The sequence below is a fragment of the Maniola jurtina genome, chromosome 12 (assembly GCF_905333055.1).
Source record: "Maniola jurtina chromosome 12, ilManJurt1.1, whole genome shotgun sequence".
Classification (NCBI taxonomy): domain Eukaryota; kingdom Metazoa; phylum Arthropoda; class Insecta; order Lepidoptera; family Nymphalidae; genus Maniola; species Maniola jurtina.
In genome coordinates, this window is record NC_060040.1 from 10,691,353 (window position 1) to 10,709,921 (window position 18,569).

Consider the following 18,569-nt stretch of genomic DNA (forward strand, 5'->3'; position numbering starts at 1 on the left):
TACCTTCGATTTATTAGCTCTTTGTGGAAATGTTAGTTAACTGAATTAAAGTAAGGTTTAAGTAGTGAAGGATTTAACAGGGCTCTCTCCGTCACTCGTTTCATACAATCGTAGTTCCAATTTCATTTGAATATTAAGCAACCAAAGTTCATGAAATTTTGCAGTCATATTCTAGAAACTAATATCTGTGTCTGTGGTGTTTTAGATTTTTCTAAAAATATGTAGTTTTAAAATTACAGGGGCTCAAAGATTTGTATGAAAATTTTTAAGACCGCGTAACTTTGAAACCGAATATTTTAACAAAAATCTGGAAAACCACAGACATAGATATTAGTTTCTAGAATATGTCTGCAAAATTTCATGGACTTTGGTTGCTTAATATTCAAATGAAATCGGAACTACGATTGTATGAAACGAGTGACGGAGAGAGAATTATTTTTTAGACAAAAAGTTTTGAGATCAGTGGATCTCAAAACTTTTTGTCTAAACAAGTGTAAATTAAAAATTTATAACACCCCCGACAAGTTAAGGTTACAGTAACTAGAAAACAGCTGATAACTATCAAACGGCTGAACCGATTTTCTTGGATTTTAGCTAAGAACACTCTCGATCAAGCCACCTTTCAAACAAAAAAAACTAAATTAAAATCGGTTCATTAGTTTAGGAGCTACGATGCCACAGACAGATACACAGATACACAGATACACAGATACACACGTCAAACTTATAACACCCCTCTTTTTGGGTCGGGGGTTAAAAATAATTGACAGTGGTCAAACCAGTCTCGTAATTTTCTTATCAGTGTCAATCGCTTATCCAATTGTTTTTACAAATTAACAGAGCTCTCTCCGTCACTTACTCCATACAATCGTAGTTCCCATTTCATTTGAATATTAAGCAACCAAAGTCCATGAAATTTTGCAGACATAGTCTAGAAACTAATATCTGTGTCTGTGGTGTTTTAGATTTTTCTAAAAATATGTAGTTTTAAAATTACAGGGGCTCAAAGATTTGTATTTTTCTTTAAAAAAAGGCCCAACTTTGTGCTCGTTTTTCTAGACAACGAAGCAATTTAATGAAATTTGGAAAAACCACAGACCTAGAAAATTTAATGAATATTATGTAGTAAAAAAATTATCGTTATATATTTTATATTGTTATAATTATGTGGGAACTACGAAAACCAGAAATTACACCCAGAAATCTTGAAAATTTCGTGCTGTCTCGATTTGTGCAAGCGGGGTGGTGAAGTGCGGGGGACGACACGTGAAACTGACAGAAACTGACAGTCTAAACACACGGGCCACATTTAGACTGCACTCAACTCCAAACTTGTCGATAGGTCTAACTAAATACATTTCAACTTGCGTTAGACGTATGCGTTACCTACTCAGACGTTGCCTGTAGATAAAAATATGTCTCATGTTTGCTGGCAATAGCGTATGCATCAAACCCTGCAAGTTGCAACTCTCTTGCAACCTATTCCTCACGCAATACGCACAGCTTTAATATTATAATTTTTGACAATGTATACTATATGTAATGCCATATCACAGGTCACTCTCTGATTTATTGCTAACAATTTACTTCCAAATGCAAAGAAATCTAAGTGTGTTGAATTCACACTGCCCAATACCAGGACCTTAAATGACATAAATTCATTGATAAATAATCATATGTTGAAAATAAAGGAGAACCCCGTGTTTCTCGGTATAATGTTAGATGCAAAGCTTCTATGGAACACCCACATATCAACACTTGATGGTAAACTCAGCTCTGCTGCTTACACTGTTAGAAAAATTCGACAGGTACTGACGTGGAAACTGCAAAAATTGTATATTTTGCCTATTTTCACTGTATTATGTCTTACGGACTCTTGCTATGAGATAAAGCGGTAGATATTGAGAAAAAAATGTATTACAGAAAAGGACAGGACGTGCAATTTATAATTTAAAACCGCGCGCTGCCATACAATAAAAATATAAGGAAATAAGTACCTTATCTATTATCTTATAGTAGCTTCTAAATATATTTACAACTAGCTAATGCCCGCAGCTTCGCTCGCGTGGATTTAGGTTTTTAAAAATCCCGATCCTTTCATTTCCCAGAACAAAAGTTGCCTCTCCGTAATAGCCCGTCCCCGGGATGCAACTTGTTTCTGTATCACGTAAGAATATTTAAACGGATTATCCTTTTCAAATCCCGAGGGATCACCAGGATTTAGGAATGCAATTTCTTACAGCATCAGGGTTGAGGTCAACGACAAAGTGTTTACTTGGTATAGATACCTTCAATATCAATTAATAATCGACACTTTTTAAATCCCATTAGCTTTAGTAGTCAGGTCCCCTGCAACATCAGGATTGAGGAGTTGGAATCCAAATTTTTTATTGAACAATGTCGCAAACTTTCTTTATCGATTAAAAAAACTACCCAAAATTACGCAGTTAGGTTACCTGCCAAATTTCATGGTTTTGAGTCAACGGGAAGTACCCTAGAGGTTTTCTTGACACACACGACAGACAGAGAGATAGACAACAAAGTGATCCTATAAGAGTTCCGTTTTTCATTTTGAGGTACGAAACCCTAGAAAACGTAGGAACGGCATTCCGAACCAGTGGTAAATTTTTCTGACCATCCAAAAACACTTTGAAGTTTACCTAAAAGTTTACAGGAATAAAAATTTATCATTGTATTCCATTCCATTTCATTCTATTCCATTCTGTTCAAAGATAAATAGATAATAAAAATATTTGTCACCGAAACAATAATTTACGATACATCGACCAATATCAATTTTACTGATGACAATCTGACTATTACCAAAGTGAACGACTACTATAATATCTATTATATACGACTAACATAATATGTATTATAAATTGTGTGCCGTTTGCATTCTCACTAGGTTCTCATTAAGTTTGTTTTATTTGGTTAAACTTTCTGGCATTTATATTGTTATGACGTTTAATTGGCAAACAGTCTGTTTATTGGCTGAAACTCAAAAATTCAGCCAATCACAACAAAGAAAATATTGTAATAATGATTGATGCAGCTTTCTGTAATTGAAAACAAAATATTTGACATTAACTTGAATGTGACAGTGTTTTCCGAATAGGGTTGCCAGAGGCCCCGTATTTTACTGGTTACCCCGTATGTCAGGATAGAGAAACCGGTAATTATGAAAATAAAATACGGGGCAAATAAAACTAAATATTTTTAGGGTTCCGTAACTCAAAAGCAAAAAGAACTCTTATAGGATCACTTCGTTGTCTATCAGTCTGTCTGTCTTTCCGTCTGTCCGTCTGTCCATCTGTCCTTCTATCCGTCTGTCATGTGTTCATGAACAAATATTAGTATTTTCAATTTTCAAAGTAAGATAACTACATATATCAAGTGGGTTATCATATGAAAGGGCTTTACCTGTTCATTCTAAAACAGATTTTTATTTATTTTTATGCATATTTTTTTTAATGCATAACAGTTTTTGATTTCTCGTGTAAAATGTCGAAAAAAATACCCGAATCGGAACCCTCGGTGCGTGAGTCTGACTCGCACTTGGCTGGCGAAACCGAACACTGACGTTATGTCCAGTAGAAAGAATATTTTCCTTTTGCGGCAATGCGTAGCCGAAACCCACTCGATATTGATCATGGTCGTAGCCAAGGCGGCGGGGCTTGGTTTGAGGATGTTAGCCTTTTTTTATACAAGTTAGCCCGTGACTTTAATCTTTTCTAGTGGTAAGTGATGATGCAGTCTAATTTCTTGGCCGTTAGGGCCATACTAACCATATAACTAGCCATGACCGAAGCCTCCCACCAGACCAGAAATTTAGAAATGGCGACTGCGCCTGGGAAGCCGTCAAAAACCTAAGCCTAAAATAATACTTACACTATTTCTTGCATTTGCTTACCAATTTTTTTTTGGAAATATATCAAACATTTCGCGCTCACTTCACTCGCGCTTTGAATTTGTATTACTTGGTGTAAGCCCCGCAATTTCGTTTGCATGAATTTAGAGTTTTAAAAATTCCGTGGGGGATTTTCCGGGCTAAAAAGTTTATGTCTGGGATGCAAGTTACCTCTGAATAGTAAGTACCAAAATTTTGGTAAAGAAGATGGGCCGTGAAAGGGTAACAAATAGATAGGCAAATAGATATACTGTCGTATTTGTAATATTAGTATGGATAGGGAGCTTTAAAAATAAAATCTTGCTATGGCTAAACTCGTTTCCCTTTCACTTTAATTCTTTCTGTAATTGAACCAAAAACACTTACGCTCACTGCGCTCGCGCTTTTTTATTGTTGTATTTTATCTCACTGTCAAATTGAAAGGCGAAATTCCACTAACCAGGTAATTAGCCCATAAAGTTGAGCGAATGTTATTTTCCTCATGACAGGATTCAGTTCCGGCCCTGATAAAACCTCTCCCGAAATCGATTCCTGGCTACGGCCATAGTATTGATACTGTGAAGGTGGAATTACAAGTTAAATGTAAATTTAAGTTAAACTGCAAAGATTGTATGCATGAAATGTATAACATTTTGCTTTACAAAACTAGAGTTTTTAAAAGCTATTTAAATAAATAAATCTTTTATTTAAAATCACATTGCAAACACAGTTCACCAATCAAGACACGGCAACATACAGAGAAAAAATACAAAACTTACAAATAAACTGAAATATCTAAATAGGCTTTCCATGCATTTCAGAGAGAACCACCGCCTATTTCTTCAAATACTTCAAATTTTTAAATTTCTTCAAATCTAAACCCCGTATTTTTGATGGTGGTAGCCTGTAAATCAAAAAGAGGCAGGTGGCAACCCTACTTGCCACATGACATTACAGAATGAAAAATTGTTTTCATTACTCGGTAAGCCTACTGCCATAGTTTCACAGAAAGTGTGACGGTAGTTGTGACCTCTGATTGGTCGACTCTCTTTCACTATTTGCTAAAATTGATGATTGCAACAACAATTTTTTCTTTTTTGTAATCAAAAACAGAACACGGACGTCATACAGGTTGACTAATTGCAATCATTTCTGACCGGCTAACATTGTTCCGCTAGTGGCTCAAACTCACTGTCGCAGCAAGAACATGGTAAATTCAGCCAATCACAGCAATTAGAATTGGTTATCACAAATGCACCGATCTAGGAACCGAGAATACACGAACCAGGGCAGATAGAGATGAGAACAATAATATCATACGTAGGAAATCGACGGGGGATCGTTGACAATGATCCTCTTAAGTATCTATTTCTTTATAAATAAGTAATATTTTGTGACTCAATATTTTATATTATTGTTTAAAAAATATCGTGCGGCAAGCCTCGGCTATTGTCTAAACCTCAGATGAGCTTTAATCGCGATAGATATTGCGCTTTATCTAGATAAAGCAATAAATAATAAGTTACCTGTTACCAATAACCGGAATAAGTTACAATACCTACATTATCTGTGACACTAACTTGGCAATTAATCTGAATATCTATCAAGGAAACTATAACAACTTCCACCTGCACTAGAAATAATTAATCAGTCAATCATTGTTCCACTGTTTTCCTATTTATTTATATTCTCTTTTCCGAGTAAATATTTAAATAAGAAAACCATTGAATATTAAAACGCAGAACTTTCAGGCTACCCATCTTATCCCAACCTAAATAAGTACCATATTATTATCCTCTGTTTAGAATTTCCACTGGCTCTACACTGTTAAAATATAATTAATACGGAATGCTCAATAATGGTACCTACTTGGCAGACTTCACATTATTTTTGAGACTTGGGCGCGTTTGGAACCCTCAAAGTTTTTAGTTCACGTAATTAATTATAACCAAATACATTATCTTACAAATCCAACAATTGACAATCAAAATAAAGTGTACAATGTCACCTATTTACCCGACAATTTTCAAAGTAAGATATAAATACCAAGTGGGGTATCATATGAAGGGCTTTACCTGTACATTCTAAAACAGTTTTTTATTTATTTTTGTGCATAATAAATTGTTTTTGATTTATCGTGCAAAATGTTGAAAAAAATACCCGAGTACGGAACCCCCGGTGCGCGAGTCCGACTCGCACTTGGCCGGTTTTTTTACTAATTTTTCATTTAGGTATATAAAATAAGTCGGAGGATCTCAGTGTTGGCAGTGCAGACGTGGCCTGAAAACATGAAAATAATTTACAATAGGAAGAAGTCACGTCGGAACGGGTAACGCGGTCAAGGCGTCCGCGTCGGCATATTTTTCTGAGGCCAGATTCAATTAAACTAATTAGGTACGTACTTGGACATTTCGTGAGATGTTCTCATTTAAAATCATTAAATTAATAATATATTTAACCTAAATTAATATTATACATATTTAATTTGGCTTAAGAGTTAAGAGGGCTCTCTCCGTCACTCGTTTCATACAATCGTAGTTCCAATTTCATTTGAATATTAAGCAACCAAAGTCCATGAAATTTTGCAGACATATTCTAGAAACTAATATCTATGTCTGTGGTTTTCCAGATTTTTGTTAAAATATTCGGTTTCAAAGTTAGGCGGTCTTAAAAATTTTCATACAAATCTTTGAGCCCCTGTAATTTTAAAACTACATATTTTTAGTAATAATTGATTTCAATTTAGTTATTACTTTCAAGTAAACTCAAATAAAACCTAAATTATATCAGAAAAAATTACCGTAGTATGTAAATACTGTACTCAATTATATTTAACTAGCTGATGCCCGCAGCTTCGCCCGCGTGGATTGGTAAGATCCCCTGCAGCATCAGGATTGAGGAGTTGGACTCCAAATTTTTTATGAAACAATGTCGCAAAGTTCCTCTATGGATTAAAAAAGAAATGACGCAAATCGGTTCAGAAATCTCGGAGATTTCGGTGTACATAGGTAGAAAAACACAACTCCCTTTTTGAAAGTCGGTTAAAAAAGTAGCCTATGTTACTCCCTGGTCAATTCTCTACTTGTCTGTGAAAATCCCGTCAAAATCGGTTCAGCCGTTCCCAAGATTAGCCTTTTCAAACAGACAGACAGACAGACAGACAGACAAAAATTTTAAAAACGTGTGATTCAGTTATAGTATCGTTCAAATAACCATATGACCTTAATATGCGGTAGTTATTTAGAAATTACAGACAGACACTCCAATTTTATTTATTAGTATAGATTACGAAGCTTCGAAAGAAGACCGAAATAAGTATACCTGCTATTTATTTATAAATTTTTATTTATTTACCTAAGATAAAAGTTATAGGTAATCTACCTAAATACCTACTAGGTACTTAATAAGCTCCCATATGTTCAAGTAGGTTAAAATGATATCTATCCACCCAATTATTTTTAACCCCCGACCCAAAAAGAGGGGTGTTATAAGTTTGACGTGTGTATCTGTGTATCTGTGTATCTGTCTGTGGCATCGTAGCGCATAAACGAATGAACCGATTTTAATTTACTTTTTTTTGTTTGAAAGGTGGCTCGATCGAGAGTGTTCTTAGCTATAATCCAAAAAAATTGGTTCAGCCGTTTAAGAGTTATCAGCTCTTTTCTAGTTTTCTTCTAGAAAAGAAGGTTAGATAACCGTTAGGTTCTTAATATTATGTCAACTGACAAATTTATGTCAAGCTGTCAAGATGCCTTCACTTGTCGGGGGTGTTATAAATTTTTAATTTACACTTGTTGTACTTGTAGATACTCGTATTATTCAATTTGTGTTACTTCCTTACAACCTCGCCGGTATTTGTGCCCATTCATGTTTGATATCGGAATCACGGATAAAGTTCAGGGTATTGAATTGTTTACAAATAAACCGGTTTGACTGTAAACAAGAATAGTGACTAGCCATGAATTGGATATACGATATACAACACATACACATATACGATCTCAAGCAAGTAGCTGGGAACCGCCTAGACACAAGTGGCATAAGACCGTACTCTGGATCCTTGCAAAAGACCTTGTTCCAGAAGAAAGGGCTACTGCTGAGTTTCTTGCCGGTTCTTCTCAGTAGAACTGCATTCCGAACCCATGGTAGAGTCACAGACGTAGCAGAAGGGACACTGGTTGCCCTACATGAAATACTAAATAGAGTTTTTTTTTTTTTTATTCACTATAGGTAAGCGCTTGACCACAATCACACCTGATGGAAAGTGATGATGTGGTCTAAGATGGGACGCGTTTACCTAGAAGGTGCCTATTCACTCTTGTTTTAAAGATACCCGGATTGTAATTGGTAGGAAACACAGATCGCGGAAGAGTATTCCAAACCTTAGCCATGCGTATGAGGAATGAAGACGCAAAACGTTTTGTGCGTGTAGATGGGATGTCGACGACATAAGGATGGAAACTCGCCCGACGTCTTGCGGTTCGGTGGTAAAATGGTGAAGGGGGACAAGATCGAAAAGTTCCTGTGCACACTCTCCGAAATATATCCTATAAAATACCGATAAGCCGGCGACCTTACGGCGGTGATCGAGACTTTGAAGTTTCGCCAACAAAGGAGAGTCTTCGCCTATAAGTCTCCTAGCTCGACGGTCAACGGCATCCAGAGCCGCTAGTTGGTACTTTTTATATTTTGATTATGTTTTAGCCCTATCAAATATGGTTTATCTCCTAACGTAGCAAATACGACAGCCCTAAATAATGGTTATAATGATGATTATGTTCATGAATTTATTCTACGAAAATTATATTAGGTAAAGTTATTTGCGACTATTTGACTAACCTCAGTTATATAAGCATTACTCATTTAAATTTAACGCCAGCCAGCATAAAGTACCTATTTGCAAGGGAAGTACCGTGTAAAGTTTGAGGAAAATGTACACTTAAACTAAGTAACTTAGGTTTTTGCGATATTTCATTACTTTAGTGCGTCACCGTTATGAACCGTATCCACTTTGTCGTAGTTTTTGAATACTACTTATTTTGAGTTTAATTTAATGGGAACGCATTATCTTGGTATCATTAATTTACGTCAACATCAAGTGTGATTTATATACGTACCTCATTAGCAACACATATCTTGTAATTATTAAGTTCTTTCGCAGTAAATTAAACATTTTTATTGCATAGTTACTAGCTTTTACTCTGTACTCTGTCCGCAAGAAGGCTTATGGGCTTGACTACAAATCGCATACGAGTAATTAATTTAATTTACTTACTGGGAGAAAAACAATTCTCTATCCTTCTGTTCTTAATTAGGTAGGCACAAAGCTTTCAACGTCCATCACATTAAACTTCAAACACTACACCAGAAAAACGTGAGACAATAACACTGATTTAGATTGTTCTGGATTTTTTTTAAGTAAGTAGGTAACATGATGTATGTAAGGAAAGTGTTTGAATAATATTATGGGAATGCATTGACATTTTTTCGTCTTCAATCTCCATACCTGTCGCAACATTTCGAATCTAAACCAAAAAAGAAAATGGAAAAATACTAAACATAGGTACTGTTTCTACTGACTGGTTAAAGACATATCGACTTTAAAGTAATAGGTTTTTTTTTGTTTTTTTATACAGGGCAGGCTTGCGCTTGTCGACAGTCATGCATTATCCCACTGCCGCCAGACTGGGATAGAGTAGTGTTAGAGTGTGTACTATTAAACGTACGCATATCTGCTAGCTTATACCTCGGGCCAATTTAAAGATATCGTTTGCTAAAAGCACGTAAAAAGCAAGGCAAGTTCATTAAAAGTACACATTAGTACCTACTACTCTGTCCCACACATTTTGTTTCTCAGAAAATAAGGAAGTTCAGGCGGCAGTGGGATTTTGGACCATTAAAGAAAGCAATGATGAGGTCTAAGTTGGAGCGCGCTGGCCTAAGTAATGTTGCTAATATTGTATTGTATTGTAATTGGATTTGTGAGCATTAGAATTGGGTTATATAGGTACACGTAGGTATATTATAACTGGATGATCGACTGACATTGGAGGTCTAAATTCGGCCTTTACCTTTCCTGAGTAGTTCGTGCTTCCGGTCTCGGTCACTATCAATTCTAAACATGTAACCAGTCAGTTTTGCTTAACCGGTTGTGGAGATCAGATTGCAGTCGATAAACTTATAGCTAGTCGTTTTGAACTCTAGCCTAGTTTAGAATAACTAATATATTCTACTGATCAAATGATACGGGGAATATACAAGGCGGAGAAGTGAGATTAAGTATCAGTTTTCAATCCAATCCAATCCATCAGCCTGTATGCGTCCACTGCTGGACATTAGGCCTTTCCAAGAGCGCGCCACCAAACACGGTCCTCCGTTTTCCTTATCCACCCATTCTCCGCCACCTTCTTCAGGCCATAGGTCCTTTTATATTTTATAGGTAGTTCATTTCATCATTTCTTATAGTGTATATTTATAAAACTTTAACCTTTTCTAATAATAATAGACATGTCAAGTAATATTCCGGTGTTGATATAACTTTTCCACTTTATTATTTTTATCATACGGGTAAGTCCATTAAATGCGAGATAATTATAAACTTTCCACTTGAATTACATAAACTTGTACCCACAATCTTTTCTGAGAGAGTGAACAATGTTTTATTCACAAACACATAATATTTCAATGTAGATAGGCAGTAGGTAGGTACGTACAACACTAGTGCTACACTAGAATTTAACTGAAAGTTAGATACCTACAGATACGGATCTTATCAAAAAAGCTAATGACCTCTACCATCTCTGGCTACCAATTTCGTAGCTTAAAAACTGTAATTACTTACAGTAATTATTTTGTTACTATCGAATATTATAATTTAAAAAAAAGATTCTGACGACTCCTCCTTTTTGAAGTCGGTTAAAAATCATGGCAATGTTCATGACTTCGTCCACTTGGATTTAGCTTAGATTTTTGTGTTCCTGGGATGTTTGCGTGCTAGATACGTCCACCATCCAATCCATCCGGATGCAAGCTATATTTTTGCCAAACATCAAGCGGTCAGCTAAGCCACTACTGAAAAGGACAACCACTTGTGTATTTCTAATAATACTAGATGGATCTGCAACTTCGTCCGTGTGGGTAAGTCTAGGTATATATACCTACTCTATCCCGTCGCTAGCGCTCTAGTGTTGCGGCGGGATGTACTGTGGAGAACTGTGCAAAGAGCGCGAGGCCACAGGCCAACACCTCCACGGAATAGCTCCACTACAAACGACGGACGTCCGTTGGCCCTACGTCCCGTATCAATGGTGCCTCCCAAGTCCCAACGTAGGCATCAGTGGCAACGAAGACGACGACGCATCGAACCTGACTCCCCAACCACCGGATATAACACTTTAATCACCAAACCTTACACCAAGCACCGACAGAGAGAATTCAGATGCCTCAAGGTCGATGTCGAATTCAAGCGCGGCCTCAGTTCATTTTGAAAAGGGCTGAAATTAATAATCCAGGTAGCCCAAGAACCTGTGAGGACAGCCCGGGCAAGGAGTCTCGGCCTCGAGGCCCGTACCCCGATAGACTTTAGCCGCTCGCGACGCCGCGGGCGACCGCGTGACTTTTTCGAGCTTTTCAAGCGATACTGGTCTAGATAAAGTTTAAAATTCCTTCACACTGAAAGTGCTCGCCACGGCGCTGCCGTCCCAGTGTGAATCTACCCTTAATGTCGACATTCCCACAGTATCGTAGCGGCCTCATCGCGCATGCACTAAGGTCTCGAAGCTCGTGACTGATAGCTGATCAGTATTCTATGTCTTTTTCTATTTGTCACTTCCATATTGTACCTACTAACCATGGGATATGCGAATGTACGTACCCTACCTACTAGGCTATTACGTAGTATAGGTTGTATTTGTTTTTTTTTCCTTATAATATTGGTGATAGATACCTTTTGCTGTAAGTCCTTGCTTTGGCATGGATACCAGCTCATGATGGCTGTGAAATTATAGATATACTTACATATAATTTTTGTCATCAATTTGGTACTAGGTAGCAAACGAAAAATTAACCGTGTGGGTATATAGAGATCCCACTCTTCCTTGGTGATATTTTGGCCACAGCAGTGATCGGTTTTTTATGACTTGAAAATAAGTTTAGCTTGAGCTTTGAGCTTTTTGTATTGTAAGCCTAAACTGCCTTGCTTGCTTGCTATATATGGTACACTGGTACAGTTAATATAAGGGGTAGAGATCGTAGACTTTAGAAATCAACATCTCATCAACATATTTTTCATAACCAATGGCAGTTTAACGCAAATCCTGTGTGACTTCATGATGGCTTAGCTCTGTTTATCAAACACTTAAAGTAATGCATGCACATAAGCCTTTGATTTTTAATCGTTTTTGAGATAGCTTAACCGTATGTTGATCGCATTAAGGACACGTTTCAAGTAGTTCAGTAAGCAACGGCTCGGGCGCAACGACCACTGACAGCATTTTAATTTAAGTTTCATCTGATTTAATTTCTTCTTTGTACCTGTTATCTGCTGCCTTGCTAGTCTTGACACCAATTAATTATTTTATCAATGAAGCCATCTTTACACAGTAAGCGGCGATAGCCTAATGGTTAAGACGTAGGTCTCCTGTTCGATGGATCGAGGGTTCGATTCCGTAGAACAGGTGCCTCACGGCTAGTGTTGCCACTTGGCACTTCTTGATTTACGAGTACCAGCATCAAAAATACGGGTTCTAGCTAATTTTGGTTTTGAATTACTTTCTGGTTGTTAGCCTATCAGAAAACCACAAAATAATAAACGAAATTCCGTATAATTCACTTCAAGGGTATGTATGCGTTTTATCTTGAACACTGGGGATTTTGATTGAAATTCTTAAATCTTGAATAATTTAGAAATAGTCAAATTTCGGATACGGTATCATTTGACAGAATTAAGCTGCAAATAATAAGCTCTATTTTAACCACATTTTAACCAAATGCAAGGACTGTATCGCATTTCTAGTCATCCTGTACATCGTATCCATCTCAATTCTCAGTAACAACCAGGAAACTAGTTTTGGTGATCGAGTTCCGCTAACGTCAATAAATGTCCTAGAAAAATGAATTTCTACTAACTCATTCATTCAACTTATTCAGTGACAAGGAAAAAGTAACCTTAATTACATATTAATAATTCATCTACTTAATTAAAAAATATTGTAGTTTCCCGCCTCTAAGCGGAAATACCAGATTCAAATACTGCGTATTAGAAAACTTAATTGCGAAGGCCCGTTTTAATTAATAATTACTTAGTCAGAAACCTTTCACCGCGATTGATAGCCTCATCTAGTGACAAAAGGGCTGGGTCATTTTTGGCACAACGGATCAACCTGGCTGTCCAGCGCGGAAATGCAGCCAGTATACTTGGCACCATTCCACGCTGGCATGATTTGTATAGTAATTAGATGAGGCTAGCTTTAAGTTTTGCTGTAATATTTTCATTAAAAAACCTTTCCGCAAGTCCCAATTATAACTGTGCAAAGTTTCAATTAAGTTGGGATAACGATAATGCATAGGCACATAGGTAACAAACGGACAGACAAACATTAATTGTTATTTAAAAGAAGATTATTAAGTATTAACAAGTGTAACTAGCCGACCCCTCCGGGCTTCACTCTGGTTAAATTTCTGAAAAACTTTTTTTTTTGTGGAGGAAAACTTACGTGCTTTCAAGTTTTACGACCTAGGTTTTAGCTGTATCTACGCTGATATGTCAATCAGTCAGTTTCTTCTTATATACATTTCAATATTAAACGTGTAGGTACCTATATGTAGTAAGTACACATGATAGTATCTCTCATTCATAAAAGTATTTTTTCTTTAGTCATAAAAAATAACAACACACAACGTTTACACGGGAAAAAACGACACTCGTGAAAAAAATTCTACTATAACTAGGTCGCTTTGATCTCGAATTAGACAAATAGTAGTAATTACTAGCCATCGGTCATTAGCGCATTAGCTCCGTTTCAACGACCGTCATTACGCTCTATAAACTAAAATTATCTCAAATGACATTCACATTTCACAGAGCGCCGCCCGCCCCGTGCCGTAAACGTTAGGTTGACCGGACATTGGCTGTACTATCGCCTAGCCACAGTATAAAGAAAGACAGTAGTCCGACGCCTTTTTTTGTGGTAAATTATCTCAAAATATGACATTCACATTTCACAGAGCGCCGCCCGCCCCGTGCCGTAAACGTTAGGTTGACCGGACATTGGCTGTACTATCGCCTAGCCACAGTATAAAGAGAGACAGTAGTCCAACGCCTTTGTTCTCGTGGAAAATTATCTCAAATGACATTTCGTATTTCACAGAGCGCAGCCAGAGTGAACTAGCGCCGCCCGCCCCGTGCCGTAAACGTTAGGTTGACCGGACATTGGCTGTGTTATCATTTATCACCTAGCCACAGTATAAAGAGAGACAGTAGTCCAACGCCTTTGTTCTCGTGGAAAATTATCTCAAATGACATTTCGTATTTCACAGAGCGCAGCCAGAGTGAACTAGCGCCGCCCGCCCCGTGCCGTAAACGTTAGGTTGACCGGACATTGGCTGTGTTATCATTTATCACCTAGCCACAGTATAAAGAGAGACAGTAGTCCAACGCCTTTGTTCTCGTGGAAAATTACATGTAGTTTGACATATTTTACAGTTGCTGAAGCGACACCAAGTATCACGGAAACCATCGCATACTTAATACAATATACATTTTTTAAACCTGTAAGGTGAAAGAAAACGTCAATCTAAAAAAAATGCAATTTTAACTGGAATTTTATACCTGGAATAGGAGATAAGTATATATTTTGTCCAATCAAAATATGGTTACTTTAAAAGCCCCTACAATCCATATTTAAAAGGTTTTTGTTTCCTTCTACCTAATGTAAATAAGTAAACAGCGTTTTGCGAATAATTGTCAGAATTACGAAGCCAAAGATAGTTTGCGCAGGTTTTCCCCGCTAAGTACGTTGTCATAAGACCTAGGTAATTAGGCACCTACCAGCTAAGTCCTTAATTTCGGTAACTGCATACGAAAAAGCTTCTGCGAATAGCTGTTTAGGATAGATAATGAATTGTGTTCCTAGCTAATAATAATAAAACAAATACTACTCAACATACACGCTTATGAAATTTTAACAAGGAAAATGTGACATTATTTACACGATATTATTAGGCCTACCGAAGTTATAACCGCAATATAGTACCTAATTATACCTACCTACGTAAACGTAATATGCGATATTGATATGTATCGTGAGGTAAAGCCCGGATTTACCATTTTAATGGACTGAACCTGGGAATTGAATTGGAGATCTACTGGCATATAACGTCTAGGTTCTCGTTTTGAATATTTTGAAAAATGAACGATTTGAAAAAAAAAAAAACAAAATTGGTTCTTTAGTCTTTGAGATAGTCGCGGTCATGTATACATATTCGGCTTCGCACGGGCCGGGTGCAATATAGACAGTTCTTTTCAGCAATTTTTCTGAACTCTACAAAGTACAAGTAAGTCTTTCCTGCAATTTAGGAATCGTGTTTCGATTTATGACAACTTTAGTGTGAAAATTTTCAAATAGGCAGTTTTCTTTCAAACTTGCATTTTCTTGCAAAGCCAACTTCTGTGTAAAGCTTTCTTACAAACATAACATGTAATTACTCCAGTCTAGGTACAACCTTTTTATCTACTATACCCAATATTATCTAGGTCTCTACTCTAGCTGATAGTCTGCCTACTTATGTAGAGTCTGGTGATTAGTATTCCTAATCGATTACGTAAGATGGAGTGCTAATGTGTCAAATGCTATCAAACCGTCATCGAGCCTGACCCTCTGCGTAAACAATACGTTGAAATCGAACACAAAATATTTTTTTATCTAGCTAACTACCGCGTGCTTTAAACATGGACGTCGGACGCCGGCGCCGATCAGTACACTCGCAACCGGCGAAGGAGACACGCGCCACATCTTTTAACATAAATTAACACGATACTGAATCAACAAACTTTCGAAACTCAATTATACAGTGCAAAAAGTGTTTACTGTAATTAGGCTGAATGTCTTAAACCTTCACGTGTAAAAAAGCGCGGGAGTGAAACTTGCTGAAGCGTACCGCGTGTATGTTAACATTTACTTAACTAGTCTCACAAGTCGTCATTACGGAGAATTCGGAATTTGAATTTGTGGAGGTACCCGGGATTGGCGGATTCGGCACTTAGCTGGTGCTTATCGCTGAGTGCATTGCGGGTGAGTGACATCTGAAGGAATCTAGTCACGGTTTTATTTTTAACTCGGACTAGGCAGAAGGCGCGGGATGCGCAGACGCAGCTATTTTCGGTGCACGAGACGTTCACACCTAAGCTTAATCTGAATTACATTCTCGTGTTTCAATAAACCTATTTATATTTCATACCCACTAGCTGCTTTCGCTACCATTGTTCTCACGGAGTTTTGTATTCTTAGAATTGTATTTTACAAATTGAATTTTTTTCTGCTTTCCCGCGGGACTAAGATGTTTTCCCGTAGTGGGTACTAAAAAGAGGTTCTAGAATGCAAACTATTATATACTAAATTCTATCATAATTGGTTCAGCAGTTAAATTGTAAAAGTTAAAAAAAACATGGAAAGACAGCGTAAAAGATGACTGAATGAAAGTCACTTACGTGTCGCGATTTATCGTTAACGTTAAGTAATGCGGGTTTGACGGTTAATGGCTTCGAGTTTAGAGATATGAAAACCGTTTGCGTTTGAGAGATAGTGAACATGCGAGTATATACCTACCTACTGTATAAAATTACAAAATTATTAACTTAAGTACCTACCGAGAATCACGGTCCATTTAATTTATGAAAATGTTGGTAGCTGAATGTTTACGATGAATGCAGACTGCGGTCGGTTACTTTCTAAAATTTGACCTGAACAGGATTTTTATTCAGATGCTCGCGACACTTTATTAATGCTATTTGAAAAATTTACTAAAAAAACCTTTGTATTTACAATCAAGAACTCTTTTTGATTTAGTTTAGTTAGTTTGGTTAGTCGAATAAAATAAAATAAAATAAATAAATCTATCCTCAAAGCCTACCCTTAACGTGAAAATCCCACTGAAACAGTGTGGTAGGTACCAGATACCTACCTATTTTATTTTCAGAAAATAAATAAAAATGATTCTTAACTAATTTTAAGTTGTTTATGTAAGATTATTAAGTAACTTAAGTTTAAGCCTCAAGAACTCAGCGGTATAAGGATGGAGTAAATTCACAATTGAAGGATTGAACCTTCATGCTTTGTTGGACTTGCCACTTGGATTACGGAAAAATATCTTTAAAACTTGTTTTAATTTAAGTAAGCAAAACAGGTTTAATTCAAATGATGATAATAATTGATAATAAGAACCATAAATAATAAATATGTAAGTTAAATAATAAAGCCACTGGCTCTACAATATTACTTGCGTCTCATTAACTTTTTGTCACTTGATTTAAAATGTGCTAAAACGCATTTTTGTTATTGAAAAAACGTAAAAAACCGATCAAGTGCGAGTCAGGCCTCGCTCTTTTAGGGTTCCACACATAATATTATGAACATCATATTTTTCTTTCTAGCTAGAGCATCGCTATAAACCGTGAAAGAAAACCCCAAAAAATTTGTTTGTTTTGGTCATAGCTTGTGAACTATTTCATAAATCGTTGTTTTCATTATTTGTTATTTAAATGCAGTATATGGTGCCTACATAATATACCGAAATCTCATATTACTAAATAGTTTAGTTTTGAGATAGACCCGGCACAAAAATGGTCTAAGACTGACAACTTTGAAGAATTTTTTAACATAAAATAAAAAATATATATATTCTTACTCTACTTAATGAGCTCTAAAGAATGATACTCCACATGCTAGAGTAAGAAGAAAAAAAAATTTCTGACTCACAGAAAACCAGATTTTCTCATAAGGTACCTTGTATTGTAAAAAGTATTTTAGGTTTTAAGGTTTCATAGGTATGGATCCTTAAAACTTTAATGACACAAATTTTGGAACTGGCATGAACGGTTATAAACAACACATATTAAATCAGAATTATTTTTAAATTTTGTGATTATCAGGGGGCGCGAAACTAACTAACTAAACTAAACTAACTGAACCAAAAAAGCTTTTGACTCAATAATTTGCAAGCGAAAGAATTCTTGAATTGATTTGTATGACCTTATCACTGTATCACTGTGAACATTATGCAAACTTGTACACAAGTGCAAATAACTTCAATGTACAAGCAGGCGCAGATAAAATCTAAACGCAAAATCCATTTTTTTTATTGCGTTGTTCCTATACTTACTTGCCATCGAGAGAGATAAGGAGTAAATGTTTTACAAGGAAAAACCCGGCCAAATGCGACTCAGACTCCCGCACTGAGGGTTCCGTAATCGGGTATTTTTTTCCAACATTTTGCACGATAAATCAAAAACTACATAAAAATAAATAAAAATCTGTTTTCGACTGTACAAATAAAGCCCTTTCATATGATACCCCACTTGGTATAGTTATCTTACTTGTCCACGTGGACTATACACACAAACCCCTATTTTACGCCCTTAGATGAATGATTTACAAAAATTATTTCTTAGCGGATGTCTACATTA

General features: G+C 36.4%; 1 protein-coding gene and 1 long non-coding RNA gene across 2 annotated transcripts in view; one reads left to right on the forward strand and one right to left on the reverse strand.

The window, feature by feature from the left end:
- Positions 1–296: 296 nt before the first annotated feature.
- LOC123870348 lies at positions 297–13,365 on the reverse strand. The gene is made up of 3 exons (XR_006797061.1): positions 13,208–13,365; positions 2,840–2,847; positions 297–307 (listed from the first exon to the last, which is right to left on the reverse strand). It is a non-coding gene; the product is annotated as an uncharacterized LOC123870348 (long non-coding RNA).
- A 2,482-nt stretch (positions 13,366–15,847) lies between these two features.
- The window catches only part of LOC123870346 (monocarboxylate transporter 2), a 34,707-nt gene continuing 31,985 nt past the window's right edge, over positions 15,848–18,569 (forward strand). The window contains exon 1 of the mRNA XM_045913607.1: positions 15,848–16,179. The gene's annotated coding sequence lies outside the window, so the exon portion shown is untranslated. The remainder of the gene's footprint in view (positions 16,180–18,569) is intronic.